The sequence below is a fragment of the Taudactylus pleione genome, unplaced genomic scaffold (assembly GCF_031769625.1).
Source record: "Taudactylus pleione unplaced genomic scaffold, aTauple2 ptg000156l, whole genome shotgun sequence".
NCBI lineage: Eukaryota > Metazoa > Chordata > Amphibia > Anura > Myobatrachidae > Taudactylus > Taudactylus pleione.
This window is the reverse complement of record NW_028284558.1, coordinates 14866724-14887649: the sequence shown is the minus strand read 5'-3', so window position 1 is coordinate 14887649 and position 20926 is coordinate 14866724. Positions and strand designations below refer to the sequence as shown.

General features: G+C 43.4%; 1 pseudogene; it reads right to left on the bottom strand.

Moving 5' to 3' along the window:
• Window positions 1-4125: 4125 nt before the first annotated feature.
• Window positions 4126-4245, bottom strand: LOC148521662 (5S ribosomal RNA; annotated as a pseudogene).
• Window positions 4246-20926: the final 16681 nt, after the last annotated feature.

Sequence of the window (20926 nt, the reverse complement as noted above, 5' to 3'; positions counted from 1 at the left end):
TAAAGGATTACATCGGTGACAGCATCCAAGTAGGCATGTCAGACAGTCCGTACCTGTACTGGCAGGAAAAAGAAGCAATTTGGAGGTCCCTGTACAAACTGGCTCTATTTTACCTGAGTTGCCCCCCCTCCAGTGTGTACTCCGAAAGAGTGTTTAGTGCAGCCGGGAACCTTGTCAGCGAAAGGCGTAGGAGATTGCTTCCACAAAATGTGGAGAAGATGATGTTCATAAAATGAATTATCAACTCTTCCAGGGAGACCAGCCTCCAGAACGTACAGAGGGACCTGTGGTTCCAGCAGGGACGAATTAATACTCTGTGAGGATGAGGATGTACACACTGAAGAGGGTGAGGAATCGGTGGATGAGGAGGATGAGGATGACATCTTGCCTCCGTAGAGCCAGTTTGTGCAGGGACAGATAAATTGCCAGCTTGTTTTGTGGGGGCCCAAACGAACCAATCATTTCAGCCACAGTTGTGTGGCAGACCCTGGCGCTGAAATGATTGGTTTGTTAAAGTGTGCATGTCCTGTTTATACAACATAAGGGTGGGTGGGAGGGCCCAAGGACAATTCCATCTTGCACCTCCTTTTTTTCTTTGCATTATGTACAGTTTGGGGCCTAGTTTTTCAATGCCATCCTGTCTGCCACTGCAGTTTCACGCCTAGATGGGTCACGTGTTTGTGCCGCCCACTCGTGTCGCTTAGCATAGTCATCCAGCTACCTTGGTGCAACCTTTTGGACATAAAAACACTATTGTGAGGTGTGAGGTATTCAGAATAGACTGGAAATGAGTGGAAATTAAGGTTATTGAGGTTAATAATAGCATAGGAGCAGAAAAACCTGCAAATTCTGTGATTTTAGCTGTTTTTATGCTTTTTTTCAAAAAAATACAGATCCAAAACACAAAACCCAGAACCCAAAACACGGAAGGGTGGTTTTGGCAAAACCAATCCAGATCCAAAACACGAAGAAAGATCCAGATCCAAAACCAAAACACAAAACACGAAAAGTGGCCGGTGCACACCCCTAATATATATATATATATATATATATATATATATATATATATATATATATATAGTTATACAAACCACCCTTATCCTGCACCTATACAGAGAACTAATCCTAGCAGCTACTCATACAGAGTTCCCTGTTAGTGGGACTGGATAATAGAGATAGAATAAGGTCTGTTAGAGAGCGCTTCAGTAACTTTACAGTTTATACTGGAGAATTAAGAAAAGGACGTTCTGGATAAACACTTCAAAATACTACTATTGAAGTATAAAACATTCACATATAAAAACCTAGGCCCTGATTCAGAGCCGGACGCTATTTGCGGTCGTTCGTTCAGAAAAAAGGGGTGGCTATTCAAATGAACCGTTTGCTCTTTGCGGTCTGTTGACACCTCTATGTCTGAACGAGCTAACAAAACTTGCGTTCGTAATTTTAAAAAATACGCCCCCTGGCCGCTCACACCATACGTCATGTCCGCTATTTATTAGATTAATCGAGTACATCGAACAGCGTATGAACTGCTCGCTATTCTTGTGGTTGGTTTTTCCTACCGCTATCTTGCGAGCAGTTCTGACTATAAAACAACCAAGTGACGTGGTTTAATTATGCACACCCTTAAAACGCCCGTTTTGACCTTTAAGCACGCCTGCATTCTGATTTCCACTCCCTGTTTGCAAGCACCTTCCCCTGTTACCACCCACATACGCCTCCTCCTGTCACTCAAAATAGCAGGCATTCGCTATTTAGCGAACAAACGATTTTCGGCCGCACTAACTGGTTCGCGCATGCGTATTACAATCCGTATGCATGCGCAGATGAGCGAACATCGCTCATAACGAATGAGCGGCCGCTTACGAGTGGCTCTGAATGAGACCCCTAGTTGTTTTTGTGGACAAAAAGCTGTTGACACCCTTATAAAAACATAATACAATTTATTACAATAAAAACATTTTGTACAGTACCAATACAATTTTAGACGGTGCTGATTAGGTTTACATGGACGATTCACCCTTAGGTTTAAAGCATGTATTCGTAGTGATGTAGTCACCGAATTAGGATCAAAAGCACACTTCTCTTTAGATTGTAAGCTTTCACGAGCAGGGCCCTCTATCCTCTTGTGTTTTCCCTTACCTCATTTATACCATCATCTCCTCACTGCCCACTACAGCACTAACCTTTGGATTGGCTGTCCCACTGCTGATTTGGGTACTATGACTGCTGATGCAGCAATGTTTATAACCCTTGTCTTTGTTCTGCAATGTTTTGTACTGCAAGTCCCATCTTTTCTTTTTCTTTGTTGGGTCCATACTGCTCCTGTTTATGTACGTTGTGAGGCGCTGCGGACCCCTTGTGACACCATATAAATGAAGGGTAGTAATGATAATTTGTATTTATATGTATTTTTATGTCCTTGTATTTTGTTTATTATTACAGGGGGGCCTTACTATTGGGGGCACTACAGGGGCCTTACTATTGGGGGCACTACAGGGGCCTTGCTATTGGGGGCACTACTAGGGCCATACTACAGGGGCCGCATTACAGGGGCCACACTACTGGGGGCACTACAGGGGCCTTACTATTGGGGGCACTACTGGGGGCACTACAGGGATCATTACAGGGGCTGCATTACGGGGGGCACTACAGGGGGCATTACAGGGGGCCGCACTACAGGAGGCATTACAGGGGCCTTACTATTGGGGGCACTACAGGGGCCTTACTATTGGGGGCACTACAGGGGCCTTACTACTGGGGGCACTACAGGGGCCTTACTACTGGGGGCATCATATGGGGCACTACAGGGGCCTTACTACAGGGGCTTTACTACTGGGGGTACTACAGAGGCCTTTACTACTGGGGGCACTGCAGGGGGCATTACTACTGGGGGCACAACCACAGGGGGCATCACTTTTAGGTGTATTATTACTGCTGGGGGCACTGCGTAAAGGGCACCATTACAGTGGGCATTGCATAAGGGGCACCAGTACAAGTGGGCATTTAATGTTTTAGGGGAACTACTACTGTGGGCATTGTGTAAGAACTAAGTTAGGGGGGACCCTTAAAAATGTTGCTATGGGGACCAAAAAGTTCTAGTTACACTCCTGATACCGTGTGTGTGTGTGTGTGTGTGTATATATATATATATATATTTATAAAGTCACTGGAGCCGGCACTCCACATTACCAAATTATACTTGCCCGGGTGCCATCTGAGGTGAAAAAACCTGATGTATGGATATGTAGAAGGCAGCGGCACTCACAGGACTTGGTAAATAAGACTCAGGTACACAAACGGTGTATACGTTTCGACGTTTCAGTCGGTGAGGACTTTTATCAAGAATACAGCAGTGATACAAAGTACATACCTTTATAGGACTGTGTAACAGTGGTAAAGTGCTTTCCGCGCCCCTCATGTTGGTCGCCGGGTGAATGACGTCATCAGCGTGCGGCCGGACCGTCACGTTGCACGTGACATCGGGCGTGTCACGCTAGGAAGGATGACGCCCACCCACCGGCAGACACAATAGGGCAGGAGGCGGAGTGTATGCAAATGGTCACCAAGGAGACAATATAAACATCAACATGATGAACAAGTGAAATCCAGCAATATGATAAGTGCATCAAAGTACACCAGATACCAACTAGTGTGAGTATTGAAACTACATACAAATAAATATAGGTGAACATATCCATAAGTGCTAACAAGACATAACTAATACGACATATAACATACAAACTGCAGTAGTCATCTGGTCCATAATGTAAAAGGAATAATGCAGCACAATTTAAGATGATGCAATGAATAACAGGACTAGATATAACAATGGTCCCGTAACAAGGCTGGATCAATCCAATAAAGCCTGGAGGTAAAACAAGAAGAATAAACACTGTACAATGTACAGGTGCCACATGTATTACGGAGATGCATATAAAGAACCTTGCACATATAAATAAATGTGTATACATGTAGGATAATATTGTAGGGCAATGGTGCAGCCCTATAAAGGAAATAGCCAGTAATGAGCAAAGGACCTCACATAAAGTGTGAAAAAGACCTAAATGACCGACAGAGGTAGGGAGAGGCAAAAGTTGGAAAGGAATTCAACCTGTATATGATTTACAAAACCTGGTATTCCAAGGGAGTCGCCCACCCTAGTACTGACCAGGCCAAACACTGATTCGCTTCCAAGATCGAACGGGATCGGGCTTATCCAGTGTGAGTATGTTAGTAAACCTAGAAAGAATAACCAACAGCCTCTCCAACAGTCATGACCTCTAAAGTGGGTCATAGATCACACACATAGGGTGGAACCTAGGTCCAAAGACAAAAATAGGCATAGAACCAATCAAAAGGTTAAAACAAGAAATATTAATATCCAACAACATATAGTTATATACTTCTCAAACTCAAAAACAGGCAAGTTATCAGAAAAATATCAAAAGCCTATCACAAAAATACCAAATGACTGAACATATAAAGGATCAATATAAGCAGATACTATAAAAAACATGAGGATGAATAAATAAGAACATGAGACCACCGGGAACCATGGGTATGATTCACAGAAAGCAGGCAAAAGATAATGTCTCATTGAGCCCCAAAGGTGTAACCGTATTCATGTTGTGTATCCAACGTGCCTCTAACTGTAACAAGCGCTTGTCTCTGTCTCCGCCTCTCTTGGTGGTAGGTACGTGATCAACAACCTTGTGTCTCAAAGTGGCTAGTGAATGTTTAAATTCTTTAAAATGTCTTGCCACAGGCTGATCGTTGTCCTTTCCTTCAAGTGCTTGTCTGATGGCCGTGCGATGTTGCACCATCCTGATCCTCATTGTGCACGATGTTTTGCCGATATAGGCTAAGCCACACGGACACCACATGATGTAAATGACAAATTTGCTCATGCAATTTAGGACATGCCTGATGGGAATACGTCTACCTGAGTGCGGGTGAACAACATAGGAGTCAGTTTCCATATGTCTGCATGTAGTACAGCCGATGCATTTATAACATCCAGGTTTGCGAGTTAGAAAATTGGAACCCTGTGGATCTTCAAACGTAGAGATGTCATTATGTACCAGCCATTCTTTCAAGTTTTTACCTCTCCTATAACCCATCATAATTCTAGAAGAGTATAGTGGTTTGAGGTTAATGTCAGTGTTGACTACTGGCCAAAGCTTTTTGACAGTAGAGTTAATAAAGTTACTCGTAGTGTTGTACTGAGAGATAAACATGGTAGGTGGTTTGTGAAGTCTATCAGATGATTGTTCGTTTTGGCTGTCATTACATTTCATTAGAGCTCTGGATTTAGCTTTAAGAAGCTCCGCTTCATTATAACCACGGTTCAAGAATTTTTTCATCATGTAATCCATTTGTTCACCAGCCATCTTGCTGTCACTAGTGATTCGCTTGATGCGCAAATATTGGGAGTATGGTAAACTCTTCTTAAGTGGTGTTGGATGGTGACTCTCAGCATGCAGCAAAGTGTTGCAGTCAGTTGGTTTTGTGTATAAATTTGTAGTCAAAGATGAGCCAGACCAACTGATGTTGACGTCCAGATAATGTACATTCTGTGTGCTGCATTCATAGGTGAATTTGATGTGTTCATGCATTAAATTTATTTGTTCCATCGCTGTAGAGAATTGTGCAGAAGTCCCAGACCAAATAACAAAAATATCATCTATGTATCTGATGAAATATACAAGATGTTTGTTGAATTCCGGGTTTGATAGAAATAACATTTGTTCAATCTTGAACATATAGACATTGGCGAATGAAGGTGCTACATGGGACTCCATTGCGCATCCTTTCTTCTGCAGATAGAAACCATTATCAAAGAAAAAATAATTCCTTTTGAGGGTTTTTTCTAGGAGTAAAACGAATAACTCAATGTTAGGTCCAGTATACTCATGTTTAGACTCCAAAAAGGTTTTCATGTATTCCAACCCCTGTGAATGAGGGATGCTAGTGTACAATGCCACTACATCAATAGTGCAAAGTAAAGGTTGTGTTGGTAGATCCTGTAATTGAAGTAATTTATCAATAAAGGAATTGGTATCCTTCAAAAAAGTAGGTTCACTTGTCAGTAAAGGCTGGACATAAAAATCCAAAAATTTCGATACTACACTAAATAAAGATCCTCTGGCAGATATAATGGGTCATCCTGGCGGGGAAATAAGGGACTTATGTATTTTGGGCAAAGTATAAATCAAAGGCACAAAGGGTTTGGCAGTTTTAAGATTCTGGCCCAAATTGTTATCAAGCCAGTTGTTGGAAATCGCATCATCAAGGATTTGATCGAGCTCTAGTTTATAGAGATTGGTGGGATCACTTTCTAGTTTCATATAGACTTGTTGATCGGACAATTGTCGATAAATCTCATATTTATAAGCGCCAATGTCTTGCAGAACCACTGCTCCGCCCTTATCGGCAGAGCGAATCACAATGTTCTTATCATTACTTAATGCACGTAAGGCATGGAATTCGTCTTTGCTGAGGTTAAAGTGTGATTAAGGGCTATGTTTGGTCTCTAAGGTGACATAATGGTCTACCAACCTTATAAAGCTCTTAATAGACGCATTAAATGATTGGGGTTCAAAGGTGGATTTACTCTCAATCGGACCTTTGGAATATCCTGACGTGTCAGAGTTTTTAGTAGCATAAAATTCTTTAAGTTTTAGGTTACGGTGAAATTTCCACAGATCTTGTTTCCAAAGGAAACTGTCAAATTTACATGTGGGCACAAAGGATAACCCGCTGTTTAAAAGACTCATTTCGAGATCAGTTATAGTTTTACTGGAAAGATTGACAATTATGTTCTCTTTTTGTAGGGTCTTTTTCCTCGATCTCCTCCCCTGCCCTCCACGTCGCGTGCGGGCCCTCCACCTCTTTGAGCATGCGTGGATACCCCTAAAGGGGGTTTCTGGGACACTGGAGTGGGAATGTTATCTGTGTCACTATGGGAAGAATTAGCGGCACTAGAATAATCTGTATCCGCAGTAGGCCTGCGTTTGAAGAATTTTGCTTTATTGGGTCGTGTTGTAAGGGCTCTACCAGTTGCCCATGTATATACACGTTGTTCCTGGTAGTCAAGATTAACCTTGGTTAATTTTTCTTTTTTATATTTAATTAAGTCACGTTTATAATCATTGATCTGTGTATTCAATTTTGTCATCCAGTCCGTTGAAGTATCACTGGACAAGGATGACAGATGTGAAATTTCAAATGACTTAATTCTGTCCCTTATATCATTAAGTTCCCTGCCCGATTCTTCAATAACAAGAAGTATCAGGTCCAGCGAACATTTGTTTAGTACTGCCACCCATTTCCTGCAGAACTCAACGTTGTTTCTCCCTATAGTGGGGATGTTTTTGATGCGAAACCCTCTAGGTATTTTTCTTTCTCTATGGTAGTCTGATAGCATCACCCCGTGAAGGTATTAATCTACCTCTTTCTTTTTAAGTTTTAGTAGTGAGTGGTACAATTCATCAGCTGAATCTGATCCTACAGACTGTAGCAAAGAATCTTTAAAGTATAAATGTTCTGCCTCCAATTCACTGAAACTTAGAACATCACCAATGGGAAGTTGAAGGTTAAGGAAACCACTGCCGTCTGCAGGGGTACTAAGATTAATGGGATTAATGCTATTGATCTGTGTCATGTTCCAATTTAGTAAGTAACAAAATATATAATAAATGCCAGAAAAAATGTAGAAAAATTAATTAAATAATCATCTTATAGTGCTGCAGAAAAATTCAAAACATAGACAAAATTCAAAAAGGTTGTAGTAGTATACTGAAAAAAATCCACAAAACAGTTAGAAGAGACCAAATACACTTGCAGCAAAATAAGACGAAGAAAAATTCCACGAAGACAGTCCAGATAAAGTCAGATTACACAGTGAAGGGGTGCCATGCAAGCCAATCTTTAAGCAATATGGAAAAAAATTGGAAAAACAAAGTCACTGGAGCCGGCACTCCACATTACCAAATTCTACTTGCCCGGGTGCCATCTGAGGTGAAAAAACCTGATGTATGGATATGTAGAAGGCAGCGGTACTCACAGGACTTGGTAAATAAGACTCAGGTACACAAACGGTGTATACGTTTCGACGTTTCAGTCGGTGAGGACTTTTATCAAGAATACAGCAGTGATACAAAGTACATACCTTTATAGGACTGTGTAACAGTGGTAAAGTGCTTTCCGCGCCCCTCATGTTGGTCGCCGGGTGAATGACGTCATCAGCGTGCAGCCGGACCGTCACGTTGCACGTGACATCGGGCGTGTCACGCTAGGAAGGATGACGCCCACCCACCGGCAGACACAATAGGGCATATGTTTATATGTGCAAGGTTCTTTATATGCATCTCCGTAATACATGTGGCACCTTTACATTGTACAGTGTTTATTCTTCTTTTTTTTACCTCAAGGCTTTATTGGATTGATCCAGCCTTGTTGCGGGACCATTGTTATATCTAGTCCTGTTATTCATTGCATCATCTTAAATTGTGCTGCATTATTCCTTTTACATTATGGACCAGATGACTACTGCAGTTTGTATGTTATATGTCGTATTAGCACTTATGGATATGTTCACCTATATTTATTTGTATGTAGTTTCAATACTCACACTAGTTGGTATCTGGTGTACTTTGATGCACTTATCATATTGCTGGATTTCACTTGTTCATCATGTTGATGTTTATATTGTCTCCTTGGTGACCATTTGCATACACTCCGCCTCCTGCCCTATTGTGTCTGCCGGTGGGTGGGCGTCATCCTTCCTAGCGTGACACGCCCGATGTCACGTGCAACGTGACGGTCCGGCCGCACGCTGATGACATCATTCACCCGGTGACCAACATGAGGGGCGCGGAAAGCACTTTACCACTGTTACACAGTCCTATAAAGGTATGTACTTTGTATCACTGCTGTATTCTTGATAAAAGTCCTCATCGACTGAAACGTCGAAACATATACACCGTTTGTGTACCTGAGTCTTATTTACCAAGTCCTGTGAGTGCCGTTGCCTTCTACATATCTATATATATAATATATATATATATTAACGAAGAGTGGTATATAGCGCTAGTCCTTATGCAACGTCACTCATAGTCTTTAAATTAAAGGTAAGTACTCCCCAGTTCTTCAGGGTGGCAGCTCCTTCTCCCAAATACTGTGGTTCCAGCAGTTAAAATCTAAAAAACAAAAAGTGGAAAAGGAGTGCATCCTAGTGCAATCTCGTACTGACCGTAGTACCCTTCACCAGTAGTATTCACCTATGTGATGGAGGTGTACCTTAGGCAGTGGAATTAACCACACATCAATCAGCATGAAACAACCAATAGCATGTTCAGCACTTCACCTTCTTATTCAGAGCGGGAAAACTCGAATCATGTAACACAAGGATTATCACCAAGTGTCTCTGAACAGGCTAGTCTGCCTGCTCTCCCAGGTGTGAGTTGAATAAGAAGGTGAAGTACTGAATGTGCTATTGGTTGTTTCATGCTGATTGATGTGTGGTTAATATATATATACATCTGCCTGCGCCCCCCTCTTCGTACTAATTTAGCCCCTCAGGTGAAAATGACTTAGCACAGGTGGAGTGGCGGATAAGTTTTGTGTTTTATATATAATATAAAACTAGGAAGCGCTGGCTGCCTGGGATTGACCTGACGCGGTGACGTCACTAGGAGGCGCCAGTCCCGGACAGCAGCGAGCCGCGAGGGTTACGAGCACTTGGGTGATCTTCATTTAAGGTAGGGGTGTGCACCGGCCACTTTTCGTGTTTTGTGTTTTGGTTTTGGATCTGGATCTTTCTTCGTGTTTTGGATCTGGATTGTTTTTTCCAAAACCACCCTTCCGTGTTTTGGGTTCTGGGTTTTGTGTTTTGGATCTGTATTTTTTTGAAAAAAAGCATAAAAACAGCTAAAATCACAGAATTTGTAGGTTTTTCTGCTCCTATGCTATTATTAACCTCAATAACCTTAATTTCCACTCATTTCCAGTCTATTCTGAACACCTCACACCTCACAATAGTGTTTTTATGTCCAAAAGGTTGCACCGAGGTAGCTGGATGACTATGCTAAGCGACACGAGTGGGCGGCACAAACACGTGACCCATCTAGGCGTGATACTGCAGTGGCAGACAGGATGGCAGTTTGAAAAACTAGGCCCCAAACTGTACATAATGCAAAGAAAAAAAAGAGGTGCAAGATGGAATTGTCCTTGTTGCCAGGTCCTTCAGTCCGGACCAGATGTCCAAACTTGGTCCTGCCTGCCCTGCATCACCGCCAGCGGGTTGCTTAGGATACCTAAGTTTTTTCCTGGCAGCCCCAGTTGCGGGAGAAAATGAAGAAGGAGCCGTTGACGTGTCACGTTCCGCTTCAGCTGACAGTGTGTTCACCAGCAGGTCTTTGCACCTCTGCAGGCTTGTGTTGGCTGGAAAGAGAGACACCATATAGGCTTTAAACCTAGGATCGAGCACGGTGGCCAAAATGTAGTGGTCTGATTTCAACAGATTGACCACCCTGGAATCCTGGCAAAGCGAATGAAGGGCTTCATCCACAAGTCCCACATGCCGAGCGGAATCGCTCCATCTTAGCTCCTCCTTCACTTTTTCCAGCTGCTTCTGCAAAAGCCTGATGAGGGGAATGACCTGACTCAAGCTGGCAGTGTCTGAACTGACTTCACGTGTGGCAAGTTCGAAGGGCTGGAGAACCTTGCACAACACGGAAATCATTCTCCACTGCGCTTGAGTCAGGTGCATACCCCCTCCTTTGCCTATGTCATAGGTGGATGTATAGGCTTGAATGGCCTTTTGCTGCTCCTCCATCCTCTGAAGCATATAGAGGGTTGAGTTCCACCGCGTCACAACCTCTTGCTTCAGGTGATGGTGGGGCAGGTTCAAGAGTGTTTGCTGGTGCTCCAGTCTTCGGCACGCAGTCGCTGAATGGCGAAAGTGGCCTGAAATTTTTCGAGCCACCCAAAGTGTCTCCTGCACGCCCCTGTCGCTTTTCAGAAAATTCTGCACCACCAAGTTTATTGTGTGAGCAAAACATGGGACGTGCTGGAATTTGCCCAGATGTAATGCCCGCACAATATTGGTGGCGTTGTCAGATATCACAAATCCCCAGGAGAGTCTAAGTGGGGTAAGCCACTGGGCGATGATTTCCCTCAGTTTCTCTAAGAGGTTGTCGGCGGTGTGCCTCTTACTGAAACTGGTGATACACAGCGTAGCCTGCCTTGGAACGAGCTGGCGTTTCTGAGATGCTGCGACTGGTGACGCTGCTGCTGTTGCTGCGTAAGGTGATACATCTACCCAGTGGGCTGTCACAGTCATATAGTCCTTAGTCTGCCCTGTTCCACTTGTCCACATGTCCGTGGTTAAGTGGACATTGGGTACAACGGCATTTTTCAGGACACTGAGGACACTTTTTCTGACGTTTCTTTACAGTCTCGGTATCGCCTGCCTAGTGAAGTGGAATCTAGATGGGATTTGGAACCGGGGACACACTACCTCCAACAATTGTCTAAATCCCACTGCACTAATGGCGGATACCGGACGCACGTCTAACACCAACATAGCAGTCAAGGCCTCAGTTATACGTTTTGCTTCAGGATGACTGCTGTCGTACTTCATCCTCCTCGCTAAGGACTGTTGGAGGGTCAATTGTTTAGTAAAAGTAGTGGTGTTCCTACTTCCTCTCTGGGATGATGAACGACTCCCAGCAGCAGCAACAGCAGCAGCGGCAGCAGGAGGCGTAGCAATGCAGGATCCTCCGGAGGAATCCCGGATAGGAGAGTCAGTCATGCCAGTGACATGGCCTGCAGGACTACTTCCGATCCTGACTAAGGAGGAAATTGACGAGGAGGGAGTTGACGGTGTGGTTTGCAGGCGCTTGGATACAACAGGACAATGGGATTTAGGTGTCCCTGGACTGCTTACGGTCTTAGCCAAAGTTTCTGAACTTGACAGTAACTTATTATGAACGCGCTGCAGGTGCCGTATAAGGGAGGATGTTCCTAGGTGGTTAACGTCCCTACCCCTACTTATTTCACCTTTACATAAGGTACATATGGCAAGACAGTTGTTGTCCGGATTTGGATAGAAATATTGCCAGACCAAAGAGGTGGAATGTTTGGTCTTCTGCCCAGGCATGACCGTGATGGGCTTTTTCATCCCACGGACAACAACTGTCTCCCCCGGAGCCTGATTTAAACAAACCACATCACCATCAGAATCCTCCTCGCCAACTTCCTCCTCAGCGCCAGCTACACCAGTATCCTCATCCTGTTGTACTTCAACAGTGACATCTTCAATTTGCCTATCAGCAAGTGGACTGTGGGTGCTCCTTTCAGCACTTGCAGGGGGCGTGCAAATGGTGGAAAGAGCCACCTCTTCCCGTCCAGTGCTGGGAAGGTCAGGCATCGCAACCACCACCACACTTGGACTCTCCTTGGGGATTTGTGATATCTTCTTAGAAAGCACAGTTCTTCGCTGTGCTTTTGCCAGCTTAACTCTTTTGATTTTTTTAGTGGGAGGAGGGCTTCCATCGTCATGTGAAGCTGAACCACTAGTCATGAACATACTAGGGATCAACCTTAGCCGTTCCTTGCCACTCCGTGTCGTAAATGGCATATTGGCAAGTTTACGTTTCTCTTCAGCTGATTTAAATGTTTTTTTCAAGGTCATTTTCCTGAACTTTGTCATTTGGGATTGTATGTGCCCTCTATTATGACATTGGGCATCGGCCTTGGCAGACGACGTTGATGGCATGTTATCGTCTATGTCATGACTAGTGGCAGCAGCTTCAGCACTAGGAGGAAGTGGTTCTTGATCTTTCTCTATTTTATTTTTATCGGAGAAAGTTTGGTCCTCCATTTATGTTATATTGATTTGATATATACGTGCGGCTAAACACAGAAAATATTTTTTTATTTTTGCTGGAGAGTAGTGCACTTTGTGGGTTACACCAGCCTTTAAGAAATGAGCCAGCCGGCTCTTTACTTATGGGACACAGGCGCACGCTTGGCGCTGCTCCTTTGTTGATGCACGTAGGGCTACTGCGCACACAATTCACAAACACAGAAAATATATATTTTTTTGGTTTGGACTGGAGTGTACTTTGGGGGTTACAGCACCCTTTAACGGTTAAGCCAGCCGGCCCTTTACTTATGACACAGGCGCACGCTTGGCACTACTTTGTTGATGCACGTGCGGCTACTGCGCACACAATTCACAAACACAGAAAATAATTTTTTTTTTGGTTTGGACTGGAGTGTACTTTGGGGGTTACAGCACCCTTTAACGGTCAAGCCAGCCGGCCCTTTACTTATGACACAGGCGCACGCTTGGCACTACTTTGTTGATGCATGTGCGGCTACTGCGCACACAATTCACAAACACAGAAAATATATATTTTTTTGGTTTGGACTGGAGTGTACTTTGGGGGTTACAGCACCCTTTAATGGTCAAGCCAGCCGGCCCTTTACTTATGACACAGGCGCACGCTTGGCACTACTTTGTTGATGCACGTGCGGCTACTGCGCACACAATTCACAAACACAGAAAATATTTTTTTTTTTGGTTTGGACTGGAGTGTACTTTGGGGGTTACAGCACCCTTTAACGGTCAAGCCAGCCGGCCCTTTACTTATGACACAGGCGCACGCTTGGCACTACTTTGTTGATGCACGTGCGGCTACTGCGCACACAATTCACAAACACAGAAAATAATTTTTTTTTTTGGTTTGGACTGGAGTGTACTTTGGGGGTTACAGCACCCTTTAACGGTCAAGCCAGCCGGCCCTTTACTTATGACACAGGCGAACGCTTGGCACTACTTTGTTGATGCACGTGCGGCTACTGCGCACACAATTTACAAACACAGAAAATATATATTTTTTTGGTTTGGACTGGAGTGTACTTTGGGGGTTACAGCACCCTTTAACGGTCAAGCCAACCGGCCCTTTACTTATGACACAGGCGCACGCTTGGCACTACTTTGTTGATGCACGTGCGGCTACTGCGCACACAATTCACAAACACAGAAAATAATTTTTTTTTTGGTTTGGACTGGAGTGTACTTTGGGGGTTACAGCACCCTTTAACGGTCAAGCCAACCGGCCCTTTACTTATGACACAGCAGCACGCTTGGCACTACTTTGTTGATGCACGTGCGGCTACTGCGCACACAATTCACAAACACACAAAAAATATTATTTTTTTAGCACTTGGGGGGAGCACCCCTGATGGACAGAGCATCCCCTGGACAACACTACAGCACCCCTTTAGGACTGGGACTCTGCACAGGACTTTGGAGTGGACACAGCCCCTATGGACATCTGACTGCACAACACAGTCCAGCCAGCCCCTATGGACTTTGGAGGAGTGGACACAGCTAGTATGGACAACAGCAGCACAGCACAACACAGCCAGGCCCTATGGACTTTGGAGGAGTGGACACAGCCCCTATGGACAACAGCAGCACAGCACAACACAGCCAGCCCCTATGGACTTTGAAGTAGTGGACAACAGCAGCACAGCACAACACTACTCTGCACTTCACTACACTACACAGCCCAGCCAGCCCTAACTCCCACCCTCCCTCTTCACTGTCCACAGCCGAGTGAGAAAATGGCGCCGACGCGGGTACCTTATATAGGTTCCAAAACCCGCGAGACTCGGAAGGCGGGATGATGACGTTTTGCCTCGATTTCAGATCCGAGTCAGGCGGGGAAAGTCGAGCCTGACTCGGATCGGACTCAGATCGGGGGGGTTCGGGGGGGTTCGGATTTCAGAAATCCGAACCCGCTCACCCCTAATTTAAGGTAAGACTTCTTTTTGTACTTTGTCCTTGATAAAAGTTGAAATAAACTGAAACAGTGGACTGCTGTGGCAGCAGTGCTTTTGAATCCTTTTGTACCAGTCCCAGGAGTGCGCCAATTTGGAGAGTGTTGTAGTCGATATCTTGAAGGCACCAGGGCAAGTTATCTACGTTTACAATTATTTGCTGAGTGCTGAACTGTCTGCTTGTTTTTCCGATTGGACACACCGAGCAATTGTGCCACTGTGTTGCCGTGTGTCACATTGTTAAGGCACCTACAGTTTAAGAGTGTACACACGGGGCCTGATTCTGACCCGGTCGCAAGCGCTGTGCGCTCGCAACCGGGTCAATGGTGGGCCAGTGCGCATGCGCACGACGGAGCCGGCTTCGTCGTGTGCATGCGCGAGACCCGGATAGCGCCGGGCACTCCGTCGCTTCGGGTCTCATACCAAAAGGGGCGTGCTGTCGATGTTGAGTGACACACACCCCCTTTGGTGGGTGGGCCGGGGGGTGGCTGCCGAAACGGAGGCGTTCCCATGTGAATGCCTCCGTTTGGGGGCGGCCCCACTGACATCATGAGTGATGTCAGTGGGAGAGATTTCGGCTCTGTTAGAGCTGAAATCTCTCTGGGGCTTGCGGCAACGAGACCCTACCACAAGGGTCTCGTCACAAGCCCGATGGTCTTGACCATCGCGACCATCTTCCTGGCCGCTCACTATAGCTGTGGGTGGTCACCCACAGCTATGCGAGCGGCCAGGGGGCCGTTCTAAAAAAAATATAGCCCGGCCCTGATTCAGAGCGAGCGCTCTGTCAGCTCGCTCTTTTTACTGCACGGTATTACTTTATCCAACTATTTCCGTGTAAAGAAAATCCCCCGTGGGTTTCGTATTCGTAACGTACCCACTATAGGCAGACACAATCATGATTTCTGCCATAAATGGGCAGCAATTCTGAATAAAGCGTCATTTGATTTGATTTTACTGGTAATTGCAGATTCTGGCAAGGAGCTGGCTGTGACTAAAGAAAAAATCGTGGCCTTTGAATCTACACACCTCCCTACAGTTATTAAGGACGCTTCTGAGGACTGGTTATCAAAATGATCTGAACAAATAGACAAGTATAAAAAAGAATTAATCAAATTCAAGAAAGATAAGCTACTAATAGTAAACAGAGACTACGAGGAACACAAAGTATACTCATGGGCACAACATCCTAAACCCAGGTTTAATAGGAGATTTCAATACAGGTCAAGAGTACGCAATCTTGACACTGATACCTCCAGTGCAGGTGCCACCTCAGCAAGCGAGTCTGAATGTGTAAGCAAGAAGACAAAACTTTTCAACAAGAAACCCCCTTTAGGGATGAATACCAGAGCACAAGCAGAAGCTATAAAACACAGTACACCAGGAGGGGCAGACAAATCGAAAGAATTGCCAAAAAAATCCACAAACAAGAGGAAGTTATCCTCCCGTACATTGACCCCTGATGAGTTTGCAGTCCTGAGACGTGTACTGTCATTTGTGCCCACTAATAATCATGACTCATTTTCCAGCAAAGTGGACTTGTATAAATTCTGTCATCAACTGAGACTTAAAGAATACTTTGGGAAACAGACACTGGCTGAGTCTTCTACGGGCCCATTGTTACCCATTAAGGGTCAATCAACATTTGATCCTATTTCATCCAATGTGGCTATAAAAAGTTTTTCCAGAATTATGGAAGATAACATCAAATCCTGTGAATCCTTACCTGTACACCATCAACAGAATTTATTTAAAGCGGAATTTACAGCCCTTAAAAATTTGAGTGGATATAATGACATTGTAATCCGGCCGGCCGATAAGGGGGGCGGAATAGTTATTATGGAACTGACGGCATACAAAGAGGATATTCACAAACAATTAGCTAAACCTGGAAAATATCTTAAGTTACCTTCTGACCCCACACAGACATTCAAACATGAGTTGGCACTGATACTTGATAGTGCAATGGATGATAACAGCATTTCTAAAAAGTGTGCTGATGCCTTGATTGTAGACCATCCGGTAATACCACTTTTGTATACCATACCTAAACTTCACAAGAACTCACAATCCCCGCACGGCAGACCTATAATCTTGGCTCGGGGATCCTTGTGTTATAAAATATCTGAATATTTAGATGGATACTTACAGCCGGTAGTACAAGCAGAAAGTACATTCTTGAAGGATACCACGAATCTAATATTAAAACTTCAAAATGTACCTGACATGTTACCATCCTATATTTTTTGTACCATAGACGAGGTAAGCCTGTACACCAGTATCCCCCACACAAGGGGTCAGGAAGCCACCAGGTGCCTAGTCAGCAATAATGCAGCATACACACCCCCCAGACCTCTCTTTTTATGCAACTATTGGAATTTACCTTAATGAAAAATTATTTTTTATTTGATGGTTTTTACTATTTACAGTGCAGAGGTTGTGCAATGGGTTTGTGTGTGGCACCTTCTTATGCCAATGCATTCATGTTTGCCACAGAAAAAGATCTTTTTTTTGCACAACCATGGATAAGTAAAAATCTCCTACTTTTCACAGGGGATATCATGCACATCAATTGCAAGAGATCAAATAAAGAGTGCTCTCTATACCTAGAGCAATATATATACTATTACTCTAATACTCTAATCAAGCACAATAAGTCAGATAAATCTGGACAGACCATTTGGTTTAATCATTTTACTTCATCTAGCAATCAGCTTTCAAAGTCAGCTGGACGTTTTTGGCCGATTGTCCTTGATAAAAATTGAAATAAACTGAAATGTTGGACTGCTGTGGCAGCAGTGCTTTTGAATCCTTATGTACCAGTCCCAGGGGGCAAGTTATCTACGTTTACAATTATTTGCTGAGTGCCGAACTGTCTGTTTGTTTTTATATATATATATATATATATATATATATATATATATATATATATATATAGCAATCCAGGGTAAGCGGCACTCGAACAAATAGCAAAAAAAATGAGACAAAGACTCGGTGGTCTAGTCAGCGTTTCGATTCACAATAGGAATTTTCATCAGGACAACATACAAGTATCAAATGACTTACCTACATAGACCCATCACCATCACACCCGAACGCGCAGCTCTGTGTCTCTGTACTCACAATCCCCGCCCGGCAGACCTATAATCTCGGCTCAGGGATCCTTGTGTTATAAAATATCTGAATATTTAGATGCATACTTACAGCCGGTGGTACAAGCAGAAAGTACATTCTTGAAGGATACCACGAATCTAATATTCGTGGTATCTGTCAGCATGTGCGAGGCTCTCCGTCACTCCTGCATGACGTCAGATACCAGAGTCCGGTTGCTAAGATACAAAAGTGAAACAATGTACAAAGAACATACACAGACACTGGAAACATAGAGATACAACAATATAAAAAAGTTAAAGAAGTAAACAACATAAGAGCTATAGATATTAAGATAGCTAATCTCTGTGGGACCACAGACCATATACAACAAATATCAACGTGACATACACTAAGTGTAGCATAGAGATGTCTAGAAAAGCTAAAGGACCGCAGTACATAATGCAGAACTAGGTAAAAGGAAAGGGGTGTAGCAGTAACAAATCAGTCCATGTATGGGAAGGAATATGCTGGACATCTAGATAATGTATTTAGAAGAAACAACTCAGGACCAATTGTTCATTCAGTCCCTTAGGACTGAGAGTCTCTAATTTATGTATCCATCTTGCTTCTTTTTGTAATAAATGTCTAGAGCGGTCTTCACCGCGCAAAGAGTCCGGTACTGTATCTATCATTTTATAGCGCAATGTGGAAAGATTATGTTTAGCATCACGAAAATGCTTTGCAACAGGTTGTTCCGATGGTCTGCCCTCCAGGGCTAAGCGAATTGCACTCTTATGGAGTGCCATCCTTTCTTTAAATTGGCGCATAGTTTTTCCTATATATAGGAGCCCACAGGGGCAACGGATGAAATAGATAATATAGTTAGAAGTACAAGTAAAGACATGGTTGATTTTAATTTTTTTGCCAGTCTGTGGATGTGGAAACGTGTCCCCCACTTCCAAAAGACTGCACATTGTGCACCCCAGGCACCGGTAGTTACCTGTTTTTTTTGTCAAAAAATATTGAACATGTGGTGTTTTTTCCCAGCCTGAAATATCAGTACATACAACCCAGTCTTTAATATTTCTAGCACGCCTATAGCATGGTATGAGTGTAGCTTCTTTTAGTAAGGGCAAATCAATTTCATCATTAACCAGAGGCCAATATGTTTTGGCTGCTTTAGTTATTGTGCCACTTGCTGTGGAGTATTGGTTAATCCAAACCAGAGAGTTCTTGTTAGTTTTTTTAGTATTTTTTTTCAATAGAGCTTCTCTAGGAATAGCCATTTTTTTATTCCTGGCAGCTGACAAGATTGGTTTGGAGTACCCTCTTTGAAGGAAACGATTCTATATCAAATTCAACTGTTTCTCTGCATCTTCATTATTTTCACAGATGCGTCTGACCCTGAGAAATTGAGAGAAGGGCAAGCCTCTCTTTAGTGCTGGCGGATGGTGACTTGCCGCTGATAGTAAAGAGTTGCAGTCCGTTGGTTTATGGTAAATAGATGTTGCCATACCATCCTCTTTGCGTGTTATTAAAACGTCCAAAAAATGAACCATGTCTTTACTGATGTCATACGTAAATTTAATATCCGGGTCCAGTTGGTTTATTTCATTCATCAGTATGATAAATTCCTCCTCAGTCCCTGTCCATATGGCAAAGATATCATCTATGTATCTTTTGAAAAATAAAAATTTGCTAGCCACCTGCGTGTTACTAAAAAATAGATCTTTCTCTAAGGAAAACGTGAAAGAATTTGAGTATGCTGGGGCTACACAAGAACCCATAGCATACCCTTGCCGTTGCATGTAGAACTCGCTGTTAACAATAAAGAAATTCCTAGTTAGAGTCAATTTTAATAGATCAAGGAAGAAGTTAATATCAGGGCCAGAGGATAAATGATTTTTGATCAATAATCTTCTCATCTCATCAGTACCCCTCACATGAGGGATACTAGTGTATAGATTGACCACATTGGATGTTACCATGCAAAAATCAGGTGGCAGTTGTTTTAACATTTCAATTGATTAAGAAAGGTTTCAGATAGGTACTTTCATTCTGAATAACCAATCGTAAATATGTATCAAGGAATTTGGATACTCCATAGTATAAACTATCTCTCGCCGAAATTATCGGTCGCCCCGGTGGATGTTCACTATTTTTGTGTATTTTGGGTAACAAATAGAATAGCGGCACCCGCGATTTCTCATTCAATAAAGAGGTTGCCACACTGTTTTTAATAATGCCCTGGTCTACAGCTTCCACCAAAAGATGTTTCAATTCATTATAACAGGCACCAGTGGGATCTTTCTTCAGGCATTCATAAACGCTGGTATCATTTAATTGACGATATGCTTAATTTTTGTAATCATTATTGTCCCACACCACAATCCCACCACCTTTGTCCGCTGGACATATCACAATGTCATTATATTCAGCAAGATTTTTTAAAGCAATTCTTTCTTTGTTTGATAGATTATTAGTAGTGACTGAAGATGGTGTAGTCGTGGCTTCAATGGTTTTCTGCATCGCCTTAGTGAATGCTTTGATATTGATATAATTTGAAGGGGGATCAAATATCACTTTAGGTTTAATTAAACACTCTGTTGTGATGTTCATATCAAATTTTGAGATTTCACGATTCCCAAAATATTCTTTTAAACGAAGTTGGCGATTAAATTTACTCAAATCAATTTTGCTTTGTAAACAATCATGTGCGGAAGTTGGTACAAAGCTTAAGCTCCATTTCAGGACTTTCTCCTCATCATTAGTCATTGTGGGCTCTATTTACTACAATCCGCATATTGTATCCCTCCCTTCATTACACTTACCTGCATCCTCCTGGCCTCCGGTGATCTTCTCCCGGCTTCCCGATCAGGTGATCTCCCATACTGCACTGGGACCCGATCACCTGATGACCGGGCAGCAGTGCACTGTGGGAGACCAGCTGACCGGAGAGGAGCCATCACCGGAG